Raw genomic sequence first — 19,063 nt, forward strand, 5'->3', positions numbered from 1 at the left:
CCGCGCGGCTCTGACTGTTCCCCCTCCAGCCCCGGGACCCAGGTCGCCGTCACAAAAACCCCAGCTCCCTGGACGCCTCCAGCGTGGGAAACCGGGGGCCCTCGCCCCGCTTGACTTAGCAGCCCGAATGCATCACAGGCCACCCTACGTTGGACGCCTAATTTCGGGGCAGCTTTCTCCCCCGCCGTCTAAGGAAATGGACTGTGGGAGGAAAGTTTGGGGTATTTCCACTCCCTGAAGTCACCTTCAGAAACCTGTACCCAGTGGCCATGGACTAGTTTCAAGACTCACTCAAACCCCTGTCTGGAGGCTCCCAAAGCACGTTTCTCCTCTTGGGTGAACCTTGGTGATTGTATCTGCTTGGAGATTTCACCAGAAAGGGGAACAGAAACATAGGCTCCCATCCACACAGAAGTACAAGGGGTCAGCCCCCGCCCCATGCATGCATTCCTGTCCCAAAGCTGTGGCCCCCGCGGGCAGCGCCACACCCAGACACCTGTGCTTTCACGGGTGTGGGATGGTCCTACCTGAGTAGCCAGGAAGCATGGAAAATCATGGACCAGGGATGTGGGTGGGTGGGTACAGCCTTTGCAGGGAGGTGGTAAGTGTAACCAACCCCTGTCAACGGGCGCACTCTAGCCAAGGATTTATGAACTGGCCAGGTTCCCTGCCCACCCAGAGCAAGCAGGCAGCCCCAGCTTCCCTGGCCAACTCAACATCACAAAAGGCCAAAGATCGAAAGGCCATGTCTGTGCTGTTATAAAATGTCAGGACCTCTGTGATGTCAGGGGGGCACAGGATGAGATGAGCTTAGCCAAGCAGGAAGGGCATTGCCAACTGGCCCCTGCTAATGCGTCCTCCGCTACCTAAATGCAGAACGTGCCCACGTTTCACACAGCGGCTTGTGGCCCATCGGCTCTGTGAGTTTGGAGGCCGAGCTTGCGTGAGAAAGGACTTCTTTCTGAGCGCCTAGCACTAACGCCACCTTGGAAAACCTGCTTCTGACGTTCTATCAGAAGCTAAGATGGGGGGGTTATTCCCTGGGCAGGGTACCACCCTCCAGAGGCTGGCACTGTGGTCTGCTGGCAAAGGTTCGTCCTAGCTCCCGGAGGTAAGGCAGGTGCATGCCATAGGTTTGCTTCTGAAAAGGCCACACCTATTCATTGTTCTTTAAATCAGTGGAGAGTTAGTGAAGGATGTTCTGAAGTTCCTTGTTGGTCCGGTGCTGGATGAAGGCAGGGACCGGATGACCATTACAGGTTCCTTTGGAACGAGAGCCACCAATGTCACTCTGGTGGCTTGGACTTGAGCCTATAACTGAGCAGGGGCATCCTAGCTGTGAATAACCTAAGAGAGGAGGAAAACCATTCGTCCCAATAATGTTCTGAAGTTAAGATATGAAAAATAAATAAATATATTTTCTGTTGGTACATACATATGCACATGAATGGATAGAAAAAGGTCTGGAAGGAAGGATTCATATCCAACAAAGGCGGTTTCATACCATACCCCTAGGAAAAAAGGGATATGGAGGGGCTCAAGATAGGCTAGGATGGGGGACAGTCAAAAGGAACTTTTAATCTCTCAATATTGTTTTCATTTTTTACAAGGAAGATGTATTTATGATTATTTGTGTGATTTAAAAATAAATTTAAAACAGTACATATTGTATTAGTTTTCCACTGTTGTATAACAGTACCACAAACTTAGCAGATCAAAACAATACTCATTCATTATCTCACCGTTCTGTAGGTCTGAAGTTCATGTGCAGGGTGACTAGGTTCTCTGCTCAGGGTATCCCAGGTTGAATCAGGGTGTTGTCCAGGCTGCAATCCTTTCTGGAGGCTCAGAGGAAAATATCCTTTTCAGCTCATTCAGGTTATTGGCTGAATTCAGTTCCTTGTGGTTGTAGGACCGAGGTTCCCGTTTCCTTGCTGACTATCAGCCAGGGGTCAATCTCCGCTGTGAAGGCTGCCTGCATTCCTTGACATATGGCTCCCTTCACCTTCAAAGCCAGCAATAGAGAATCTCACTTGTGTTCAATTGAATGAAATTGCACTCTTCAATCTATTCTTCAGGAGAAGCCCTTTTAAGGGTTCACTTGATTAGCTCAGATACCCCCAGAAGATTCTCCCCTTCTTAAAGCCAACTATGCAATATACATAACCTAATCATGGGAGTGATTATCCCATCGTATTCACAAGTTCCCCAAATTATACAGGAATATGCACCAGAGAGCAGGAAATGGGTCACTCATAATTCTGCCTACTGCACATACTAAGAAGGGAAGCCATGTAAGTGGCTTGTAAGCCCAGCAAAGGCTTGGTATTTATTTTAGCTGGTGCACTGAGCTGGAGTAGTGGTTCCAAAGGTATGGGCTGGAGGCCCCTGAATGTCCCTGAGACCTTGCAGTAGGCCCATGAGATCAAAATGACTTTCACACTAATACTAGGGTATTTGCTCTTTTCACTGTCATTCTCTCATGAATGCACATTAGAGTTTTCCAGAAGCAGACAACCTGATATCACAACAAACTGAATGCAAAATATATACAAAAATCCAGCTGTCTTCTATTTGGGGAACCATTTCATTTTTCATTTTGAAAGCTATTTTTCATAAACATATAACATTTATGTTAACATCAAACAATACATAAATGTATTGCTGTTATTTTAGATACATTATTAAAATTTTTTTTTTAATTCTGTTTTAATGTCTATATAGTATCCACTGGTAGATATAACCACATAAACTAAACAACAGCTCCTGGAGATCTCCAATCATTTAAAAAAATATGAAGGGGTCCTGGCACCAAAAATTTTGAGAGCCACCGATTGAGAGGAAATGGTTCTCTAGGTTAGGTCCCTATCCTTTTTTATTTGTGTTTAAAGTTCCACTCCTTCATTCAAAAGATGCATCCCCCCACCCAAGACCCCTGTTGGCCACTGGTAGAATATTATAGGCACCATACATTTTTGCCCATTTTAAAAGACTTCAAGTATAATTTAACAGTTTGTATTGATTTTAGAGGAAGGGAGAGATAAACCTCGATTTGTCGTTCCACTCATTTATTCATTCATTGGTTGATTCCTGCCTATGTCCTGACCAGAGATCGAACCCACAACCTTGGCCGGGATGATGCTCTAACCAACCGAGCTACCTGGCCAGGGACTAACAATTTTAAATGAATGAGATGGCGGCTAAATAAGGTGCTGCTCCTGTGGCATCACTTTGGCTATTTCCTCGAATCTCTGTTTTGTCAATTCCTATGAAGAAGGCGCCACCCAGTTATGATGTTGCTCCTTTGGAGAAGATGGGTGGCTTTATGAGGCTCTGTCTGTGATGTGGTTTCCAGGCTCCCCCTCCCCTGTGCCAGGCTTTGAGTGGCTCCCAGGGGCTCAGGACACACCTGCTTCAAAGCTGCAATGTCTTGGCAGGGGCCTGACCACAGGGTGCCCGGTGTGGGCAAGGTGTGGCTGACACCTTCACAAAAACCTTGAGGCCTGCTTTGCTTGGAACCCACACGCCCTGTTCAGTTTATTTTTACTACCTCCTTACAGTTTGTTGACGCCCTGACACTGGCGGGAAATAGACTGCGTGCTTCTTCTCTGCCCACCACTTCCTCAAAGCTGAAAGTGAATCTTCTCAGGTGGAAATCACAGCCTCCGGGCTTCCCCCTCGCCATGTAAACAGTGGGCTGCAAGCTGGAAGCAGGAGGCAAAGGCCATCTGCAGGAGGGGCCTAGGTTTACATATTCCTCTGTCACGGCCCTTGCTTGACATGTTCTGGTTTCTCTCGTGGGATTAAAATCAGCCTCTCCTTTGCACTGATGTCACACACCTACAGTCCAAGCCTCCTCCTCCCTGACTTACACAGCAAGCAGGTCGCCAGCAAAGAGACACCCTGTCCTTGTGTGGTCCACCCATCCCCGTGGTGAGTGTCGGGGAGGTTTCTATTTCTGTATGTGTGGGGGGAAACCTGGATTTGTTTAAAAAACACAGAAAATCCTGCCCTGCCCAAGTCCTCATGTGAACAGAGGCCTCACATGCTCCCCAGTCTTTTTTGTGAGAAGAGAAACCAAAGAGGTGAAAACCCAGGAGCGGAAGCCTGAGAGGAAGTGAGCGGATCTGCTGACCTCAGAGCGCTGGGGTTGCGTTTAGGGCAGGAAGAGGGGTAGTGCCAGCCAGACCTGGGTGAGGGACCCTCGGTAAGAGCACAGAAGTCATCCCACTTTCCGCCTGCAAGGGCCGGATGGTTTGCCAGAGACATTGATACTGAGCCTTGAATAATAAACAGAATTTTCTCAAACAAGGAAGGAAGATTTTGCCGAAGAAAGGAAGAAAGGGCTTCCCAGATAGGAAACAACATGAGGAAATCATGGAGGCGATAGACAGGTCGGGAAGGAGGAGGGAGATCATTTGGACTCGGGGCCCAGGAAGGGACTGAGGAAAGTGGAAGGAGCAGGGATGAAGCCCAACGTTTGGGGCAGGTCCTCCAGGGCTAAAAACTCTGGACTATAGACCAGAGAAAGCGAGGCGCCATTCATTCATTCATCTGTTCCTCACTCATCTAACAAATATTGACTCAGCACTTAGCATGTTTTAGGCATTGTACCAGATGTCAGGGGTGCCATTATGAACAAAAGACACAGACTCCCTGCTGTCAGGGAGCTTACATTCTAGTAGGAGGAGACAATAAAGGAATAAATGTATAATATGTCAGGGCGATCAGTGCTAAGGGCAAAAACGAAGCAGGAAATGAACAGAGTGAGGAGGTGTGGAGGCGCTATTGTGGCTACAGCGAAGGCCTGTCTGGAAGGGCACTTTCAGCCAAGACTGGAAAGAAATGAGAGAGCAAACCACACATACCTTTGGGGGAAGAGCACTCCGGCCATGGAAGCAGCATGTGCAAAGGTCCTGAGGTGGGAATGTGCGCCAAGTGTTGGCGAGAAAGCAAGCCCAGTGTGGGTAGGGCAAAGTCAGCTAGGGAGAGAGCAAGGGAGATGAAATCAGAGGCCTGCAGGCGGGTAGGCCAGGGAGGACCTCCAGGCCATGGTAAGGAGTTTGGGTTTTATCTGATGAGTGATCATGTAATCACTCTGGCTAGAGGGTGGGAACTTGACCAGAGGGACACTGAGGAGCTGGGGCAGGGAGACACAGGAGATCAGTCAGGCTGGTGGTCTAGTGGGGGGAGTATGAGGAACGCCTCTTCTGGATGCTTCTCCTTTCTCAGGGAAACCATGAGCAAGGTCATCAGCTGAGAGTAACGAGGCACGGAGGGCACTGGAGCAACACTGGAGGCCAGAGGAGAGAGATGTTGCCCAATAGCTACCCAGGCTGCACTGGGGACCTACTTGTGGTTTGAGCTCCTCAGTGAGACCAGTACGAGTGGTTTTTCCGACCCAAGTTCAGCTGCTGGATAAATGCGAGATTTAACTGGAGTTGGGAAAATGCCAAGGTCTCGCAAGGGTGAGGGAGAGGCGTGAGGGCATTGAGGGTGACTGCCGGTGCCACAATTTTAACAATGGACCACGCAATCTAAAGTGGATCAAGTGAGAAGTGCAGGCATGAGTGGGTAAGGAGGGAGGGCTTGTTGAAATAGTTCCAGGAAGCGAGGATGAATCCCTGAATCAAGGGATAGAGAGATGGGAATGAATCTGAGATTCTGTGGATGCTGGTGATTAGTCTGGAGCAGGGGTCCTCAAACTATGGCCCGCGGGCCACATGCAAATACAAATATTGTATTTGTTCCCGTTTTGTTTTTTTACTTCAAAATAAGATATGTGCAGTGTGCATAGGAATTTGTTCATAGTTTTTTTTTAAACTATCCAGCCCTCCAACGGTCTGAGGGACAGGGAACTGGCCCCCTGTTTAAAAAGTCTGAGGACCCCTGGTCTGGAGGGAGGCAGGGGAGGAGCAAAGCCGATCCCGGGGCTTCTAGTTTGAGTGACTGGACACACCAGTAATTGGGGTCTACGCTATAGACGTTTTGGTTGGAAAGATAATAAATTCGGCTTTAGAACACACTGATTTTAAATGAAAACCCTAAAAGCTCAACTGCCTGTTGTATTTGGAAATAGTGATCAAGGTTATCCAAGGGTCAAACAAAACTCTTTGGGAGACCACAATACAGGCCTCAGCAAGTGTGTGACAGTTCATCTGATCTCTGAGGACCACTTAGTTTTCATTTTGACATTTGGTGGCCTCTAGGGAACCAAGATCCAGTGGCAATCTCTTCTTGTGGTGGGGCCCCCGGAGCGTCACAGTGACAAGGATTACTCCTGAACTGGGGTCAAATCCCAGCCGTATTATTTATGAGCTGGCTTTGGACAAACTATTTTTCTCTCTGAACCTCACCTGCAAAATAAGGACAATAACACCAGCATCTCCCTGTCAGAGACATTATGAAGGTTAAATAAAGTGATATTTATAGGATGACTAGGCCATAACAAAAGTCTCATTCATGGTGGTTCCCTGTTTTTGTCCTTCTCTGCCCCATGTCTTAAACCTAAGGGACTCAGGTATCTATAATAATAAAAGCGTAATATGCTAATTAGACCAGCCATCTTTCCAGATGTCCTTCTGTATGACCTTCGGGACGAAGCCGGGGCTGCAAGGGAAACCAAGGTCCCGGATGCCAGATGGAAGGCGGTGCCAGCAGCGGGGGGAAGGAAGGCCTACTCTTGCACAAATTTTGTGCACCGGGCCTCTAGTTTTACATAAGAGTTTTGGGTTTGGTTTTGTTTTTTACTGTCTCTTAAGGTGAAATTTGCAAGCTGAAAGTGGCCAGCAACATTAATACATTTTTGAGCACCTACTACATGCAATATCCCAGGTGCCAATTTGAGGGCCCAAAACATGGGACAAATTCATTGTGTCTTCCTGCTTGGGGAGACATACTTCCACCAAAACTGTGCCCCAAGACCACAGCCACATAAATTAAGGCTCTTTCTATCAAACATCAATGACATTTAAATGAGGATTTCCTGCAACACCAATGTAAGAGAAAAAAAAAACAAACCTGCATCTGTTTGTTAACACCTGTAAGAATAGAAACTGATCTTGTGGACGAAGAAGGAAATGAAGCTGTGTTCACACCACATCCTGGTGCAGTGACTGAAATTGACCATCAGCATCTTCTCGGGGCCCACCTGTCATCTTTACATGGTGCCTTCGGCCAGAGGCGGCACCCTACCAACTACTGGCTGGATCAGACCCGGGGGCCTGTGTTGCCTGGTTAGACATTTGAGCCAGCAGTTAAAACTCGGGCTTTACAACAAGAAAATTCACGCTTCTCCGCTTGGCAAGAGTCCAGAGGAGCTGCGGGGAGCAGCTGACCCCTGGAGGAAGTGCATGCTCCCTCAAGCGAGCCTCAGAGCCCTGTTGTCAAAACCACTTACACAGCGAATTCCCTCCTTGCCTCAGCACGCTGTGAGAAGGGGACGTGGGAAGCTGGTTCCCTCTGCCTTCTTCTCACTTTCCCTCTCTTCCCACCGGCTCCAAAAATCGTGGCGTTTGACAAGATGGAAGAGAATTGTAGAGCAGACCTCAAACCCTTCAACAATACTTCTTGACCCCAGATGACCGGTTCTCAGAACTGAAGGACCCACAGAAGTCAGTTCTTTGAAAGGGATCAGAGCCTCCACATTAACGAGGCGTCTGTTTAATTCTATGATCCAGTGACATCAGTGTGTTGCCCAATTGTCGCGCACTATGGCCGCTCCCCTCTAATGAGAGCCTTTATTTGTCTCTTAAATTGAATTAAACTCAACTCTCTGGACTCAGATGAATGACAGGCCAGAGTACTTAGAGAACCCAGGAGAGAGACTTCCGATGTTCATCTGTGGTCTTAGAGGACCTGCAGGATTTTAAATGGCGCCGGAACCCTAGCGACACAAAAAAGGGTTCCCTTCAAAAGAGGAAGGAGGGTTCCATACACCACAAACCTGTGAGCATAGCAGACTGTAGACATGCTTCTAGAATGGACTTTAAAGGGGAAAGGGCATTTCTGTCCCTGGAAGAAAAATGATTCATCATTGTGTAACCAAGGCTGGGTTAACCAAGAACAAATCATGTCAGCCTTGCCCTCACTTATTTATTCCACAGATTTATTAGTCTAGCCAGGGAAGGAAATACACAACACAGGAGATCTGCATTGTTCAAAGATCACTGGCAGAGAAAAAGGCCACATAAATCAATCCACTTATAAAGGAAACCAAAATTTCACATGAAATAATGAAAAAAAGGCTTTTCCTGAGACTTTACCCTGAAAAACAAAACTTAAAATTGGGGAAATAAGCAACTTTTGTTGTATTTTAAAAACTGTTTAGTTGGCAAATATTGACTGAGCAAATATTATGGGAGAGCCACTGGCGAGGAAGATACAGCAGTGAACAAATGAGACAAAATCCCTGCCCTCGTTGGGGGTTATCGTCTAAGGAAGGACAGGGGAAAAAAATGTAAATACATAAACAAGCAAAGTAGTTGTAGCTAGTGATACCAATAGTTGCTTTGAAGAAAAAAAAAAGTAAGATAGCCAAACACAGAAGGCTGAGGCAGGGAGGGTCCTTCCTTAGATGGAGGTGGAGAAGGCCTCTAGGAATGTGACATTGGAGCTGAGGTTTGGTGACGAGAAGGAATCAGGCAGCCACACTTTACAGGAAAGTGTGATCTGGATAGCAGAGGCCCTGAAGACACGACCAGCGAGTGAGCAAGGGGGACAGAGTGTTGAAACGAGGTACGAGACTTCGGCACAAACCAGATTCTGTGGTGCCACGGGAAAGAGTTTGGATTTTTATGAATGGGCTGAGAAGCCAATGGAAGGATTGAAGCTGAGGGATGACACAATCTGACCCAAATGTTTACAAGATGAACATGGCTGCTCTGTAGAAATGGGACGGCCATGAAGGCAGAGTGGGAGCAGGAACCCCAGGGAGGAGGCTGTCCCAGGGCCCCAGCCAGCCATGCAGCCACCCGGGCTAAGTGGTGGGGAGGAGATAGAGTGGAGTCGATTCGGGATGTATTTGGAAGATAGAGCCAACAAAACCTGCTATTCCATTAGAGGTGGGAGTGGGTGGAGTCAGAGGCATCACACGTGACTACAGATTTTGACTTGAGAATGATACCGCCATTTACTGAGTGACGTCGGGAAGACTTGAGAAACAGGTGTGGAATCAAGAGGTGTGACTTTGGACACTTAAGCCTATGAAACACTCAAGTGGACATGTCAAGTACAAAAATATACACCTGCCTAGCCAGGTGGCTTGGTCAGTTGGAGCACCATCCCATGTACTGAAAGGCGGGTTCCATTCCTGGTCAGGGCACATAATCTAGGTTTCCGGTTCAATCCTCAGTCAGGGCACATATGGGAGGCATCGGATGGATGTTTCTCTCTCATATAGATACTTCTCTCTCTTTCCCTTCTTCTCTCTCTAAAATCAATTAGCATATCCTAAGGTGAGGATTTTAGAAAGTACACCCGCAGGCCAAGTCTACCGATATACATTTGAGCGTCAACTGCATGTAGATGGTGTTTCAAGCCAAGGGACTGGATGGGATCACTTAGGAAAGGGCAAATGCTGAAGGGAAGAGAACCAGGACCAAGCTCCGGGCAACCAACATTCAGAGGCTGGGCCTTAGACAAGAAGCCAGGTAAGAGTAGTGCCACCAGCTCACTCTAAGAGTAGGAACAACCACCACAAATATGATCAATCCACGATCACATTGGAGGGTTTGGGGGCATATTCTTTCTGATAAAATTATAGGATCATATAATAGGAAATTATTCAGTTATGACTTGACTTTCACAGCAAAAATCATAAACAGTATAACTTTGGCAAAAATATTTGAGGCATTAGTTATTTTCCCCTCTGAGGTTAACACCATTCTTCTATGCAGTATCTTTCTGGGCTTCATCCTCACAGGTTTTCTCAGGTCTAACACTGCCATTTCCTCATTTGTCAATGGCTTTGCCAATAATGAGGGCCGTTCCCCAAAACTGCTTTCCTCATCTTGAAATCTTGCCTGTTTCGCAAGACCAACCATTTCACTTTGCCATCAATTTTTGTGACTTGTGTTGTACTTGCATTATGTTGTTGCAGCCTGACAACTCTAGAGAGAATAATGAACAAAGACTTTGGCCCAAAAGACAGGTAGAAACTTGGTTGGTTGGTTTTTTAAATATGTTTTTATTGATGTCAGAGAGGAAGGGAGAGAGAGAGAGAGAGAGACAGAAGCGTCAATGATGAGAGAGAATCATTGATTGGCTGCCTTCTGCAAACCCCTCACTGGGGATGGAGCCTGAAATCTGGGCATGTGCCCTGACTGGGAATTGAATCGTGACCTCCTGGCCCATAGGTCAACGCTCAACCAGTGGGCCACGCTGGCCGGGTGAAACATGGTTTTAAAAGGAAGGTGTGTGTGTGGTCAGTTTATTAGTGATTTGAATTTTGTGTCATGATTATGTTAGTTGCCCATAGTGGGCACATGGGTTGAAGTAAATAAAGGGTGGCTTTTCCTCTTACCCTCCCTCGCCCCCAAACAAGCAGAAAAACAACCAACCAAACAAACAGAAAACTGAGGGGCTCCAGGCCAACCTGAATGCTGAAAAGAGCCAGCCAAGTGACGACCTGGGGGACGTGTGTTCCTGGCAGAGACAGCAGCGAGGACTGAGAGAGGAAGGAGCTAGGTAGGGCGGTTTGAAGCCCCGTGTTTCAATTATCTAAGACCCGGAGGCCTAAGGTAACGGCCATTTTCTCTCTTACAATTCTCTGCAATGACTGCAGCAGGCAGCCCTCTGCTCCGTGTGACTCCAGCTGGCCGCTACAAGACGCAGTCAGCACCTCAGGCCGGGCTCTAGGACCAGAATTGCTCCTCTCCTCCCTCTCCGAGTGGCTTTTGCTTTCTCACAGCACGGGGCCTGGGTTCACAAAGTATAGGATACTTACTGCCTGGTCCTTTACAGACAGGTTTGCTGACCCCTGGGCTAAGTCATGAGGTACCTGATAAATCTTGTTGAGGGATTTAAATTTCATTCTTTTTTGTTTGTTTGTTTTTAATCCTCATGCCAGGATATTTTCCCATTGGTTTTTAAAGAGAGTGGAAGGGGGGAGGAGAGGCATTGAGAGAGAAACATGGATTGGTTGCCTCCTGAACGTGCCCTGAGCCTGCAACCAGGGCCTGTGCCCAGACCAGGAATGGAACTTTGACCTCCAGGTTCATAGGTCGATGCTCAACCACTGAGCCACGCCTGCCAGGCTAGATTACAGGATATTAAGATTAAGTGCTCCCTTAAGGGTGCTTCCCAGGGGTCTGAAAAGAGGCATTTCAAAAATGTGTTAACCTAGATACACACAAAAAATGGGCAGGACTTGCTTAAAGCAGAGATAACCTTTCACTGGGGAAGTCATAGGCCTGAGGCATGACTACCCACCAGGACTTGCCCAGTTAGAAAAGTATGATCAGACCACCCTGTGAGGTCACCTTCTGTGAGATTTACTATGGAGCCAACTTCAGAAAATAGACAGCATTGAAGCCAGAGGCCAGGAAGCGGTATCTCCAGGGAGATGGTGAGGAGAGAGCCCTCGGCTAGGCTAAAGCCAGGAGCAATAGAAGCAGGGAAGTCAGAAAAGAGCTTTAAGGAGTGGCTGGTAAGACAGATGGGAGCTGGGAATTGGTTTCAGAACCTGAAAAGAACATTTCAAGCTGGAAGGAGTGGTCCATGTGCTTAATGCCACACAGGTAAGTGACCAGAATTCAGTGATTACAAAATCTCTCTGAACACTTGACCAGAGCAATTTCAGTGAGTAGGGGACTCACCATAGGCCGGAGGGGTTTGAGGAAAGCATTGGATGTGGGCAAATGGAGACAGAAAATCTATCGAGACCTCTTTTGAGTAGTGTTGCTGCAAAATGAACGGGTGAAAACCACAGAAGTCCACTGCAGGCTCAAGGCCTTTAAAATCTCTTTCGATCCTGAGAAGCTTTGACTCCATGAAGCACCTACTATGTGCCAGCTCATTACTTGTCTGCAACGCTGATGAGAAATTTCTTCATGATGGTTCATTGGGAGGTTGGATGGGGCACAACAGAAATCCATATCAATAACTTTACACACACACACACACACACACACACACAACGAAAAAGGACGATCGCAGCCCCAGAGGCCAGTGTAGATGTCCAACTGGGTTCCCTCCATGTCGTAGGAAGACCTGCAAACCCACCAAGCCAGCAGTTTCGTTTCTGCTGGGTGTGCACAGAGCTCTTCCTTCCACACTTTCCCAAGGAAGCTTGTTCATGCAAACCTCTGAAATTTGCTGCCAAATATAAAAGCGCGACCCAAAGACTAAGCAGATTTCTGTAATCAGGACACAAATGCATCTTGTAGAAAGGCCACAAAGTAACATTTCTGTTTCACATACTTGTTATTTTTTTCTAGAAAACATTTAGTTTCTCCTGACAAACATCTAGGACAAAACATTCACACTCATGCATACATTGCTTATTGTTGATTTATACATTTTAAAAAATATTTTAACTGATTTTTTAATATATATATTTTTTATTGATTTCAGAGAGGAAGGGAGAGGGAGAGATGGAAACATCAATGATGAGAGAGAATCATTGATTGGCTGCCTCCTGCGTGCCCTCCATTGGGGCATGTGCCCTTAACTGAAATCGAACCCAGGACCCTTCAGTCCACAAGCTGACACTCTATCCACTGTGCCAAACCAGCTAGGGCTTAACTGATTTTTTAGAGAGAGAAAGGGAGAGGATAGAAAGATAGAAACATTGATGATCCATCAGCTGCCTCCTGTACACCCTTACAGGGGATAGAACCTGCAATAAAGGTACATGCACTTGACCGGAATGGAACCCGGGACCCTTCAGTCCACAGGCCGATGCTCTATCCACTGAGCCATACAAGTTAGAACTGTTTTGTAAATTTAATCACAGACTGTAAGGAAGACCTGGAGATCTTTTTTTTTTTTTTAATCTACTTCTACTCCCTGCTGATCTTCAAAGAGATGATCAGACTCCGAAGTCTGAGCTTTGAACCATTTGCAATCCTGTTTTGAGAGGTGCGGGCTGACCTGTTAGGTTGCCTGTCTTCCTGGATCTATAATATCATGTATAGAAAAATCATCACAGGAGCCAGATTTCTGTCTGCCCAGGAGCTGACTCAGAAGCCACCTGCTCCTTACCAAGCTGTGTGGCCCTGAGCGAGTCCTTAGCCCCTGGGAGCCACGGTTGTTCATTTCTCAACTGGTGACACTAGATCTAATTTGCTGTTATGTATTAAATGAGCTAATGTAAGTAAAGGTCTGTGTGTGTATTCTGAGTACAATAAATGGTAGCTTAGTGGCCTTGGCCGGGTAGCTCCGTTAGTTAGAGCATCATCCCAATATCCAAGGTTGGGGGCTCAATCCCTGGTCAGGGCACATATGAGAATCAACCAATGAATGCATAAATGAGTGGAACAACAGATCAACAAATCAATGTTCCTCTCTCTCTCTTTCTCTCTCTTCCTCTTTCTCCCTTCCTTTCTCTCTCTCAAATCAATAAACAAATTTTTTTTTTTAAAGTGATCTTGCTGCTTTGGAAATCCTATAGTTGGCAGTAATTGTAAGCAAATAACTTCATGAGTCAGAGGCTTTAGAAGGTCATCTGTTGACATGAAGTATCTCCTAAGTGGCACCCCGGGGCTCCTTGCTAAGCCCCCAACCTTTCATCTCCCTGTAAGTTCTCAGCAGTCATCTAGACTTCTCTGGTTGCGCCAATGAGGAGAAACTTCTACCCTTGCCTTCTTTAGTTTTGACATCATCACCGTGGGAACAGCAGCAACTGCAGTCCTGGTTTGGACCAGTTTGAATGCTCCCCAAGCCCCATGCCTCTGGGTCTGCCTCCTGAAAGGCTGATGCAAAGTGAGATGGGGCTGGGATGGCCATCTTTGCGGCCTGCCCCCAGCCCGCTCCGTGCTCCGGGCTGCCTGTGTGAGGGCTAGTGGAGCACACCTCCAACAGGAACACACAGGAGCTAGAAGGTCAGGCTCCGGTGAAGGGGTTCCTGGCGTTGGCCCTGACCGCCGGGGTGTAAGCAGCTGAGTATTCCATCTTCCTGATGCAAAGGGACAGCTGCAGAAGTTATGTCAGGACTTGGGGATATTTCCGTTTAAACAGACGTTGTTTGTGTCTTTTGAGGAGAGTAAAGATGATAGCTTTTAATTACCATACATGAATAGTCACCAATGCTTTCTGTGTCCTACATCAGGTCTCCTCAGCTTGTCTGGGTTTTAATATTTTTTATTGATTGATTTTTAGAGAGAGAGGGAGAGAGGAAGGGGGAGAGAAAGAGATAAAGAGAGAGAGACATCAATTTGTTATTCCACTCACTCATGCATTCGCTGATTGCTTCTTGCTTGTTTCTGACCAGAGATCGAGCCCTCAGCCTTGGTGTATCAGGATGATGCTCCATCCACCTGAGCTATCCGGCCGGCTTGTCTGGGATTTTAGCCTAGGCCCGGTGAACCGTCTCCATGCACACTGGCAACACCCACCTTAAGCCTGTGGAGTCCCTCAAGTTTTCCACATCAGGGTTTTGTTGAAGCTTTGGTAGTTCACTCAGCCCTCACCAGGCAGCCCGGAGCACGGAGAGGGCTGGGGAGCTAACACCCCCAGGACAACCCCCAGCCTCTGGGTCTTCACAGGTACAATTCAGGGGGGCATTTGACCAGTCCTCAGAGGGGCTCCAGCAAGAGTGAGCCCAATAGGCAACGGACCTAAATAGATACTTTTGGAAAGAAGACAGAAGGAAGGCCAAGAGACATATGAAAACATGCTCGAAGTCACTAATTATCCGAGGGATGCAAATCAAAACAACAATACAGTACCACCTCACACCTGTCAGAATGGCTATCATCAACAAATCAACAAACGACAAGTGCTGGCAAGGATGCAGAGAAAAAGGAACCCTCCTTCCCTGCTGGTAGGAATGCAGACTGGTGCAGCCACTGTGGAGAACAGTATGGCATTTCCTCAAAAATTTAAAAATGGAACTGCCATTTGACCCAGTGATCCCACTTCTAGGCATATATCCCAAGAAACTAGAAACACCAATCAGAAAGGATATATGCACCCCTATGTTCATAGCAGCACAATTTACCATAGCTAAGATTTGGAAACAGCTTAAGTGCCCATTAGCAGATGAGTGGATTAAAAAACCGTGGTACATCTACACAATGGAATACTATGCTGTGGTCAAAAAGAAGGAATTCTTACCACTTGCAACAGCATGGATGGAACTGGAGAGCATTATGCTAAGTGAAATAAGCCAGTCAGAGAAAGATAAATATCACATGATCTCACTCCTTTGTGGAATATAATGAACAACATAAACTAATGAACAAAAACAGATTCAGAGACAGAGAAGCATCGATCAGACCGTCAAACCTCAGAGGGAAGGTAGGGGAGGATGGGGGTAAGGGGGGAAGATCAACCAAAGGACTTGTATGCAAGCATATAAGCCTAACCAATGGACACGGACAACAGGGGGGTCAGGACATGAGTGAGGAGGGTTGGGGGAGTAATGGGGGGGATGAGGACACATATTAATTAATAAAGAAATTTAAAAACAAACAAACAAACAAAAAAAGAGTGAGCCCAATTGCCCACAACAATAACCAGTGAATTAACACACCTTTTACTGGCTTCTCCCCCTTCCTCTCCCCACTCCCCACTTCTGCATTCCAGGTTCTCCTCCCAAAAAGGCGACTGTGCCTGGCCTGTGTGGCTCAATGGTTGAGTGTCGACCTATGAACCAGGAGGTCAAGGTTCAATACCCGGTCAGGGCACATGCCCAGGTTGTGGGCTTGATCTCCAGTGTGGGGAGTGCAGGAGGCAGCCGATCAATGATTCTCTCTCATCATCGATGTTTCTCTCTCTCTCTCTCTCCCCCTCTCTCTCTCCCTCTCCCTTCTTCTCTGAAATCAACAAAAATATATTTTTTTAAAAAATAAAAAATGATTTTAAAAAAAGGCGATCTGTGCCCAAGACCCGAGTCTCTGCCTGAGGTTTTGTTCTGGGGAAAGCCTAAACTGAGACATGCATCAGCAAGCATGAGGGGAGGCTTCATGTGTTTTGTTTTGTTTTGCTTTGTTGTTGGACATTCAGAAATAAAGCTGCTCCTTAGCTAAACAAGAACAAATAGGGAACCTGCCCCTGTTGGGAAGGAGAGCTGTCCCCGAAGCTGAGCAGTGGGAACTCCGTCCTGGTCATCATCGCACACCTGAGCCCTGAAGCTGACCGTGGAGACGGCTGGGGTCGGAATGGCCGAGCGACCCTGGGTGTGGACGCATTTCTTATTCCCAGACCCAGTGCTGTGAGCTGGAGGCGGCATGTGTGAATAGGAAAAGGATGTGTTGAGACAAAGGCACAGGTTCAAAGCAAATCACGATGGCCTGGGACGCCGACTGAGCTTACAGAGCCCGAGAACCAGGTGGGCAAGGCAGATGCAAACAAGGGGAATGCATTCACTGCAGGAGCTGGGTGAAGGCCAAGACAAAAGCTTCCTGCCCTTCCAGACTTGGTGTGAGGGGCCTGCCACCTGCCGTGGAACAATGCCCCACATCCCAGCAGGTCTGACGATACCTGGCCTGGCTGTGGGTCTCCTTGGATGGGAGGAAAAGAAAAGGAAGAGAAGGAGACAGGGGTACACAGCAATGGGGCCCAGTAAGGACACCTGCATCCCAAGGCACAGTTTTAACCCCTAGAAAGGAAGAGCAGAACAAAAGACCACCCTCAGCCAAGGGGGATTTCCAACATCAACAATCACCTTCCTTCCTGTTGATTTTCCGAGGCTGCATGTTCTTATTGGGATGTGTGGGCGTACAGGCAAAACGCTGGTGTAGTATTTCTGGGGAAAGAAATACTTCTCCAGGTGCTGCAGCGGCAGAACCATTGTAATTCCACAAGGAACCCGGGTGGCCAGCTACCGTTGCCAAAGTTACACAGTGAATACTGTAGAATAAATCAGTGGAGAGGGCAGATTAGAACCCGCCAATGAATTGGTAAATAAGACTATATCCTAAGAAACCCAAAACACCAATCAGAAAGAATATATTCACCCCTATGTTCATAGCAGCACAATTTACAATAGCTAAGATCTGGAAACAGCCCAAGTGCCCATCAGCAGATGAGTGGATAACAAAGCTGTGGTACATCTACACAATGGAATACTACATGGCAGTGAAAAAGAAGGAACTCTTACCATTTGCAACAGCATGGATAGACCTGGAGAGTATTATGCTAAGTGAAATAAGCCAGTCAGAGAAAGATAAATATCACATGATCTCACTCATCGTGGAATATAATGAACAACATAAACTGATGAACAAAATAAATCCAGAGACATAGAACCATGGAACAGACTGATGCATTTCAGAGGGAAGATGAGGGTGGCGGTAGGGTGGGGGTGAATAGGGGGGAGAGATTAACCAGGGAACTTATATGCATAGCCCATGGACACAGACAATAGTGTGGTTGAGGGTTTGGGAGGGGTGGGTGCAAGGTGGAGGGCGTCAATGGAAAAACAACGAAAGAACAAACAAAGGGGACGTCTGTAATACTTTCAACAATAAAGATAAACTTAAAAAAATAATCTTGACAATACTTCAAATGATTGTACTATCCAAACCTGGAGAAATTCTATCCTAGTCCCCATGAAACCAAACCAGAAAGCCCACCTGAGGCCTCTCAAACTGTAGGTTTTAATCTGTGACGCTGTCATTTCTAGATGAGTGTTGGTAGCTTTGGGTCAATAATTGTAATGATCAGATGGACCTATTACTGTTGATCATCAAGCTGTTCTTTTGCCAGGACAGGATGCAGTTTCTTGATAAAGGACATACCCTTTCATCTTGGCTAAAATCCTAGCCTCGTAATTCCTAGTCTCAGAGTGGCTCCTTTGCAATGTTAATTCCAATCACTGCTAGATGTGCTGACCTCAGGGGTTTAACTGCCAAGACCAAAGAGTGAAACTCACCGAGTACATTGCAAACCTCCTCAGCGCCATGTGAACATTTAATTTTTTTAGAAAGTGAGGATCACAGCCCTGACCAGTGTTCTCGGTGGTTAGAGTGTCAGCCCCTGCAACCGAACGCTCACCGGTTCGATTCCTGTCAAGGGCACGTACCTGGGTTGCAGGTTCAATAGGGGCACGTGCGGGGGAGGAGGGGGGAGGGGGGATAATTGACATATCTCTCTCACATCGATGTTTCTCTCTCCACCCTCCCTTCCACTCTCTAAAAATCAAGGGAAAACATATCCTCAGGTGAGGATTAACGTTAAAAAAAGTGAGAATCACAGAGGTGACTGCTTTTATAGAACAATTCAACATATACCTTTCCATGTTTGTTTCAATCAGCAGTAGATGTTTGCATGAAAACCATTTTCTTTGGATTATCACTGAGCAGGAAACCGCTAGGCCTGCGTTATCCAATACAATAGCCACCTGTGGTTTCTGAGCCAGTCTGAAAATGTAGCCAGTCTGACTTGGGGTGCGCCGTGAGCATACGACATCAGGTTTTGAGGATTTAGCATAAACAAAGGATGTAAAACATCTCATTAGTAATTTTTTAGATTGACTGCATGCTGAAATTATAATACTTTGAACATATTGGGTTAAAGAAAATATATTACTAAAATTTTTTGTCACCTGTTTCTTTTCTTTCTTTCTTTTTGAGAGAGAGAGAGAGAGAGAAAGAGAGAGAGAGATTGGTTGGTTGCCTCCCATATATGCCCCAACCAGGTATCCATTCTGCCACCCTTGGGGGTACAGGACGAGGCTCCAACCAACTGAGCCACACCAGCCGGGGTTCCTTTTATGCTTTAATATGTCTACTAGAAAACTGGGAAGCACAGACGTGTGGCTCCCACTGAATTTCTATTGAACAGCACAGCTGTAGCTGGTCCACTCAGCAGAGGTCTGGGCAAGCTGTTGGAAGGGGCTCAGGAGGCCTGTCTTGCAGTTCCAGCAAAGCAAGTGCAGCTCTCCCCCCCCCCACCCCCG

The sequence above is a fragment of the Myotis brandtii genome, unplaced genomic scaffold, assembly GCF_000412655.1.
Source record: "Myotis brandtii unplaced genomic scaffold, ASM41265v1 scaffold18, whole genome shotgun sequence".
NCBI lineage: Eukaryota > Metazoa > Chordata > Mammalia > Chiroptera > Vespertilionidae > Myotis > Myotis brandtii.